Source organism: Salvelinus sp. IW2-2015, unplaced genomic scaffold (assembly GCF_002910315.2).
Source record: "Salvelinus sp. IW2-2015 unplaced genomic scaffold, ASM291031v2 Un_scaffold3235, whole genome shotgun sequence".
Lineage (NCBI taxonomy): Eukaryota > Metazoa > Chordata > Actinopteri > Salmoniformes > Salmonidae > Salvelinus > Salvelinus sp. IW2-2015.
The window spans coordinates 126,675-134,607 of record NW_019944522.1 but is presented as its reverse complement, the minus strand read 5'-3'; the positions used below and the strand labels follow the sequence as shown (position 1 = coordinate 134,607).

Below are 7,933 nucleotides of genomic sequence, written 5' to 3'. Positions count from 1 at the left end.
AGCGGTTGTTAAAACAGACCAGGTTTTAGTTTATAGCTGTTAGTCCAGAACCTATTTTTAGGTTCTAGCTGTTAGCCAGACCTATGTTTAGTTCTAGCTGTTAGTCCAGACCTATTTTTAGGTTCTAGGTGTTAGTCCAGACCTATGTTTAGGTTCTAGCTGTTAGTCCAGACCAAGGTTTAGGTTCTGGGTGTTAGTCCAGACCTAGCAGGGTTCCAGGACTCACCCCTTCCTTCCCCGGGTGAGGGGGGCATGTCCAGGAGGGCAGGGCATCTCTGTCCTGACCAATAGCTTCTCTCCCTCAGAGAGAAACACAACACACTACCACAGCGCCAGAAAACCCCTCTATCTAATAACAAATCCACATGATACACTACAACACAGAAAACAGTTTCAATGACAACCGCGTAACGTAATATGATTGTGTTTCCTATATAATGGGTTGGATTGAATTTCCACTTGGAATTAGAATTGATGGGACAAAATACTAAGTTGTGATGAATAGACTAGTTGAGGCTTACCAGCTGCAGAGTGACAAGCCGACAGCCAATGGCAGGGGATGTGTGTAGAGGGCGGCCGCAGTTCTCGCATCTCATTGGTCTGTTGAGAAGCAAGCGTACTCATGAAACACTAATGAAATACTTTTGAAATACTCATGAAATACTTTTGAAAAACTTATGAAATACTAATTAAATGCTTTGAAATACTAATTAAATTGACTTGACAAATCAAAAGCCAGAAAATGTGTGAAGGAACTTGACTGTAAAGAACTGTAGACACAATACAGTCCAGTATAAAGCAGGGGTGTCAAACTCATCCCATGAAAACAATTAAGATGTTTTATTGTCACACACCAGGTAGGTGCAGTGACGTGTTGTTTTACAGGCTCCGTAATAGTAGTGCAGCGCCCTGGAGCAAGATTAGGGTGAAGTGCCACATGGACAGATTGTTCACCTTGTCGGCCAGGGGATTTGAACCAGCGACCTTTCGGTTACTGGCCCAACTCTCTTCAGACAGTGACGTTAATTGATCAATCAAGTACGAGGGAGGGAGGGGATGAAACCCACAGACACTTCAGCCAGGTTACTGAGAGACCCACCTGTCCCTTGGTCAGATAGTCAGCCAGGTTACTGAGAGAACCCACCTGTCCCTTGGTCAGATAGTCAGCCAGGTTACTGAGAGACTCACCTGTCCCTTGGTCAGATAGTCAGCCAGGTTACTGAGAGACCCACCTGTCCCTTGGTCAGATAGTCAGCAGGTTATTAAGAGAGTCACCTGTCCCTTGGTCAGATAGTCAGCCAGGTTACTGAGAGACCCACCTGTCCCTTGGTTAGAATAGTCAGCCAGGTTATTAAGAGAGTCACCTGTCCCTTGGTCAGATAGTCAGCCAGGTTATTAAGAGATCCACCTGTCCCTGGTTCAGATAGTCAGCCAGGTTATTAAGAGATCCACCTGTCCCTTGGTCAGATAGTCAGCCAGGTTACTGAGAGACTCACCTGTCCTTTGGTCAGATAGTCAGCCAGGTTACTGAGAGACCCATCTGTCCCTTGGTCAGATAGTCAGCCAGGTTATTAAGAGACTCACCTGTCCCTTGGTCAGATAGTCAGCCAGGTTATTAAGAGAGTCACCTGTCCCTTGGTCAGATAGTCAGCCAGGTTATTAAGAGAGTCACCTGTCCCTTGGTCAGATAGTCAGCAGGTTATTAAGAGACTCACCTGTCCCTTGGTCAAATAGTCAGCCAGGTTATTAAGAGACTCACCTGTCCCTTGGTCAGATAGTCAGCCAGGTTACTGAGAGACCCACCTGTCCCTTGGTCAGATAGTCAGCCAGGTTATTAAGAGAGAGGACCTGTCCCTTGGTCAGATAGTCAGCCAGGTTACTGAGAGACTCACCTGTCCCTTGGTCAGATAGTCAGCCAGGTTACTGAGAGACCCACCTGTCCCTTGGTCAGATAGTCAGCCAGGTTATTAAGAGAGAGACCTGTCCCTTGGTCAGATAGTCAGCCAGGTTATTGAGAGGACCCACCTGTCCCTTGGTCAGATAGTCAGACAGGTTATTAAGAGGTTCACCTGTCCCTTGGTCAGATAGTCAGCCAGGTTTTTAAGAGACTCACCTGTCCCTTGGTCAGATAGTCAGCCAGGTTACTGAGAGACCCACCTGTCCCTTGGTCAGATAGTTAGCCAGGTTACTGGAGAGACCCACCTGTCCCTTGGTCAGATAGACAGCCAGGTTATTAAGAGACACACCTGTCCCTTGGTCAGATAGTCAGCCAGGTTACTGAGAGACCCACCTGTCCCTGGTCAGATAGTCAGCCAGGTTACTGAGAGACTCACCTGTCCCTTGGTCAGATAGTCAGCCAGGTTGTTCAGAAGTTTGTAAAACACCTCAAACCAAGGTAGGTAGCTAAACACACAAGTGCACATATTATGAAAGTAGTGTATGGTTAATGTTGTCACTAAATACAGAGATGAAACCACACACACACCACACACACACACACACACACACACCACCACACACACACACACACACACACACACCACACACACACACACACACACACACACACACACACACAACACACACACACACACACACACACACACACACACACACAAACACACACACACACACCACTCTCCCTTACCTAAGCATTACAGAGGCAGGTGTGTGAGCTGCTGGTGAGGCGACAGAAGCCGAAGCGTTGGCATCCCTCCAAGTCAGTCAACACAAAGGTGAAGTGTTGCACTGCTACCACATCTCTCACTCTGATGGAGGAGGAGAGAGGAGGAGGAGGAGGAGAGGGAGGGAGGAGGGAGGAGGAGGAGGGGAAGAGGAGGAGGAAGAGGTGTTGAGGAGGAGGGAGGAGGAGGAGGAGGAGGGAGGGGGAGGAGGGAGGAGGGAGGAGGAAGAGGAGGGAGGAGGAGGGGGAGGAGGAGGAGGAGGGGAGGAGGAGGAGGAGGAGGGGGAGAGGGAGGAGGAGGAGGAAGAGGGAGGAGGGGGAGAGGGAGGAGGAGGGGGAGGAGGGAGGAGGAAGAGGGAGGAGGGGGGAGGAGGAGGAGGGAGGAGGGGAGGGAGGAGGAAGGGAGGAGGGAGGAGGAAGGAGGAGGAGGAGAGGGAGGGGGAGGAGGGAGGAGGAAGGAGGAGGAGAGGAGGAGGAGGAGGGGAGGAGGAGGAGGAGGGGGGAGGAGGGGGAGGAGGAGGGGAGAGGGAGGAGGAGGAGGAGGGAGGAGGAGGAGGAGGGGGAAGAGGAGGAGGAGGAGGGAGGAGGGAGGAGGAGTAGAAAGGGAGGAGGAGGGAGTAGGAGGAGGGAGGAGTATGAAGGGAGGGAGGAGGAGGAGGAGAAGTAGGAGGGAAGGTGGAGATAGGAGAAAGGATGGATGGAGGGAGGAGAGAAGGGGGAGGGATGGATGGAGGGAGAAGGAGAGGAATAAGGATGGATGAAAATCTCTCTCTCCATGTGTCCATAATCTCTCTCTCTCTAGTGTCCATTAATCTCCTCTCTCTATTGGTCCATAATCTCTCTCTCTCTATGTGTCCATAATCTCTCTCTCTCTATGTGTCCATAATCTCTCTCTCTCTATGTGTCCATAATCTCTCTCTCTCTATGTGTCCATAATCTCTCTCTCTCTCTATGTGTCCATAATCTCTCTCTCCTCTATTGTGTCCATAATCTCTCTCTCTCTATGTGTCCATTAATCTCTCTCTCTCTTGTGTCCATAATCTCTCTCTCTCTCTATGTGTCCATAATCTCTCTCTCTCTATGTGTCCATAATTTCTCTCTCTCTATGTGTCCATAATCTCTCTCTCTCTCTATGTGTCCATAATCTCTCTCTCTCTATGTGTCCATAATCTGCTCTCTCTATGTGTCCATAAATCTCTCTCTCTCTCTTATGTGTCCATAATCTCTCTCTCTCTATGTGTCCATAATGGTTCTCTCTCTATGTGTCCATAATCTCTCCTCTCTAGGTCCATAATCGTTCTCGTCTCTATGTTCCATAATCGTTCTCTCTCTATGTGTCCATAATCTCTCTCTTCTCATATTGTCCGTAATCGTTCTCTCTCTATGTGTCCATAATCGTTCTCTCTCTTGTGTCCATAATCTCTCTCTCTCTATGTGTCCATAATCTCTCTCTCTCCTATGTGTCCATCATCTCTTGCCAAAGTAAGAAGGTATTATCACTTACCTCTCTATGTCATAGGGAAAGCAGAACCTTGGTAGGTCTGGCGGGATTCCTGGACACACACACCACACCACGTACGCACGCACGCACACACACACACGCGCGACGTTATGAACAGACAAAAATATTTGAAATGTATATGAGTTAGACATGGAGGAATTTTGCTGCATCTGTATGCTCAGGGTGTGTGTGTGTGTGTGTGTGTGTGTGTGTGTGTGTGTGTGTGTGTGTGTGTTGTGTGTGTGTGTGTGTGTGTGTGTGGTGTGTGTGGCGTGTGGAAGACTGGGTGTCTCTACCTCATCACTGAAGTCATCAGGAAACTGAAACAACAGTCAGGATCTACACAGGACAAAATGAGAGACAGGATGAATACCACACCACACACACACACACACACACAAACACACACACACACACACACACACACACACACCACACACACACACACACACACACACACCACACACACACACACACACACACACACACACCACACACACACACACACACAACCACACACACACACACACACGTACAACTACAAAACACAAACTCATGTCATTGTTTTTGTTGAAGAACATGGTCCACCACCACCCCTCTCCTTCAGTTTGACTAATGTCCTATCTGCTGAGGTCCTTTCATTTTGTGACCTCTGTCTTCTTCTCTCAGCCTGTCTGTCTGTCTGTCTGTCTGTCTGTCTGTCTGTCTGTCTGTCTGTCTGTCTGTCTGTCTGTCTGTCTGTTCTGTCTGTCTGTCTGTCTGTCTGTCTGTCTGTCTGTCTGTCTTGTCTGTCTGTCTGTCTGTCGGACTGACTGTCTGTCTGTCTGTGTCTATATGCCTGTCTGGTCTGTCTGTCTGTCTGTCTGTCTGTCTGTCTGTCTGTCTGTCTGTCTGTCGTCTGTCCTGTCTGTCTGTCTGTCTGTCGTCGTCTGTCTGTCGTCTGTCTGTCTGTCTGTCTGTCTGTGCTGTCTGTCTGTCTGTCTGTCTGTCTGTCTGTCTGTCTCTCGCTCAGTTATGTCGGCTTCAGCCCATATCCATTGGTAACCAGGCAGGCTGCTGTGGTTTCTGGCAGGGTACCATGACAGGAAGTTTGTGAGATTCTTACCTTCACCAGAAATGAGTGTGTGTTGTGTGTACAGTTGAAGTCGGAATTACATACACTTAGGTTGGAGTCATTAAAACTCGTTTTCAACAACTCCACAAATTTCTTGTTAACAAACTATTAGTTGGCAAGTCGGTTAGGATGACACAATTTTTCCAACAATTGTTTACTGACAGATCATTATAACTCACTGTATCACAATTCCAGTTGGTCAGAAGTTTACATACCCTATTGCTTGCTTTGAAAAACAGCTTGGAAAATTCCAGAAAAGGATATCATGGCTTAGAGCTTCTGATAGGCTAATTGACATCATTTGAGTCAATTGGAGGTGTACCTGTGTGTGGTGTGTCTAAAACTCACCTTTGTCTCTTGCGATTGGACCAAGATGCTTCAAAGAACCAGTAGAAGGTTCTGTCAGGTTTTCTCTGAAGAAACACACAAACAACACCATGACATGAACAGTAGTGACAGAGTAGTGTTTCCCAAACCACTCTCCAGTACCTCTCCTCCAGTACCTCCCCTCCAGTACCTCTCCTCCAGTACCTCTCCTCTAGTACCTCTCCTCCAGTACCTCTCCTCCAGTGCCTCTCCTCCAAGTACCTATCTCCTCTTAACAGCTAGATCCTAAAGCCTGGTCTGGACTAACAGTTAGAACCTAAAACCTGTTCTGGACTAACACCTAGAACCTAAAAATAGGTCTGGACTAACAGCTAGAACCTAAAAATAGGTCTGGACTAACACCTAGAACCTAAAAATAGGTCTGGACTAACAGCTAGAAACTAAAACCYGGTCTGTTTTAACAGCTAGATCCTAAAGCCTGGTCTGGACTAACAGTTAGAACCTAAAACCTGTTCTGGACTAACACTTAGAACCTAAAACCTGTTCTGGACTAACACTTAGAACCTAAAACCTGTTCTGCCATAACACTTAGAACCTAAAACCTGGTATGGACTAACACCCACTAGAACCTTAAAACTGGTCTGCTTTACTAACACCTATAACCTAAAACCTGGTCTGGATTAACACCTAGAACCTAAAACCTGGTCTGGATTAACACCTATAACCTAAAACCTGGTCTGGATTAACACATATAACCTAAAACATGGTCTGTTTTAACAGCTAAAACCTAAAGCCTGGTCTGGACTAACACCTAGAACCTAAAAATTGGTCTGTTCTTACACTTGTAACCTAAAACGTGGCCTGGATTAACACCTATAACCTAAAACCTGGTCTGGATTAACACCTATAACCTATAACCTGGTCTGGATTAAGACCTATAACCTAGTCTGGATTAACACCCATAACCTAAAACCTGGTCTGGATTAAGACCTATAACCTATAACCTGGACTGGATTAACACCTATAACCTAAACCTGGTCTGGATTAAGACCTATAACCTAAAACCTGGTCTGGATTAACACCTATAACCTATAACCTGGTCTGGATTAACACCTATAACCTATAACATGATCTACTACTAAACCAAGACAGTTAACACCTAAAACTAGACTAATCAAAAATCTAAATCACCTGGACACTCTGTGAACCCTGGTTCTCTCAAGATGATCTCTCAGAACCAGACCTGATAACAGGATCATGATGGGTCTACCAGTACTAACATACACCCAGATGATCCTCTCAGAACCAACCTGATAACAGGGTCATGATGGGTCTACCAGTACTAACATACACCCAGATCATCTCTCAGAACCAGACCTGATAACAGGGTCATGATGGGTCTACCAGTACTAACATACACCCAGATCATTCTCAGAACCAGACCTGATAACAGGATCATGATGGGTCTACCAGTACTAACATACACCCAGATCATCTCTCAGAACCAGACCTGAATAACAGGATCATGATGGGTCTACCAGTACTAACATACACCCAGATGATCTCTCAGAACCAGACCTAAATAACAGAATCATGATGGGTCTACCAGTACTAACATACACTCAGATCATCTCTTCAGAACCAGACCTGATAACAGGATCATGATGGGTCACCAGTACTAACATACACCCAGTCATCTCTCAGAACCAGACCTGATAACAGGATCATGATGGGTCTACCAGTACTAACATACACCCAGATGTTGTTCTTCTGACTAGGACTGCAACTCAAATGGCAGCCTATTACCTGCATAGAGCCCTATGCGCCATGGTCAAAAATAGTGCACCTCTGAATAGGGTGCCATTTGGGATGGAAAGTAACTGCTATTGTTCCCTTCCTCCCCAGGTCCCGTACTTCATCGCTCCAGACCCCAGAGGGCTCCCTTCCATCCTGAGAGTGTGAGTCTGCTGTCACTGTATACACTAACCCTAAACCTAATCCTAACCCTGACCCTGAACCTAACCCTGATCCTGATCCTGACCCTGACCCTACACTGATCCTGACCCTAACCCTGACCCTGACCCTAACCCTAACCCTGACCTGTAACCCTGACCCTGACCCTAACCCTGACCCCTGACTCCCTAACCTGATCCTACCTGATCCAGACCCTAACCCTGAATCCTGACCCTGACTGACCCTAACCCTGATCCCTGACCCTGACCACTAACCCTGACCTGACCCTAAGCCGCTGATCCTGACCCTGACCTAACCCTGATCCTGACCCGTGACCCTAACCCTGATCCTGAAA

General features: G+C 47.2%; 1 long non-coding RNA gene across 1 annotated transcript; it reads right to left on the bottom strand.

Moving 5' to 3' along the window:
• Positions 1-134: 134 nt before the first annotated feature.
• On the bottom strand, positions 135-5,711 carry LOC139025767 (uncharacterized). Its single transcript, XR_011477390.1, has 6 exons — positions 5,647-5,711; positions 4,481-4,523; positions 4,188-4,236; positions 2,648-2,768; positions 2,334-2,403; positions 135-600 (listed from the first exon to the last, which is right to left on the bottom strand). It is a non-coding gene; the product is annotated as an uncharacterized lncRNA (long non-coding RNA).
• Positions 5,712-7,933: the final 2,222 nt, after the last annotated feature.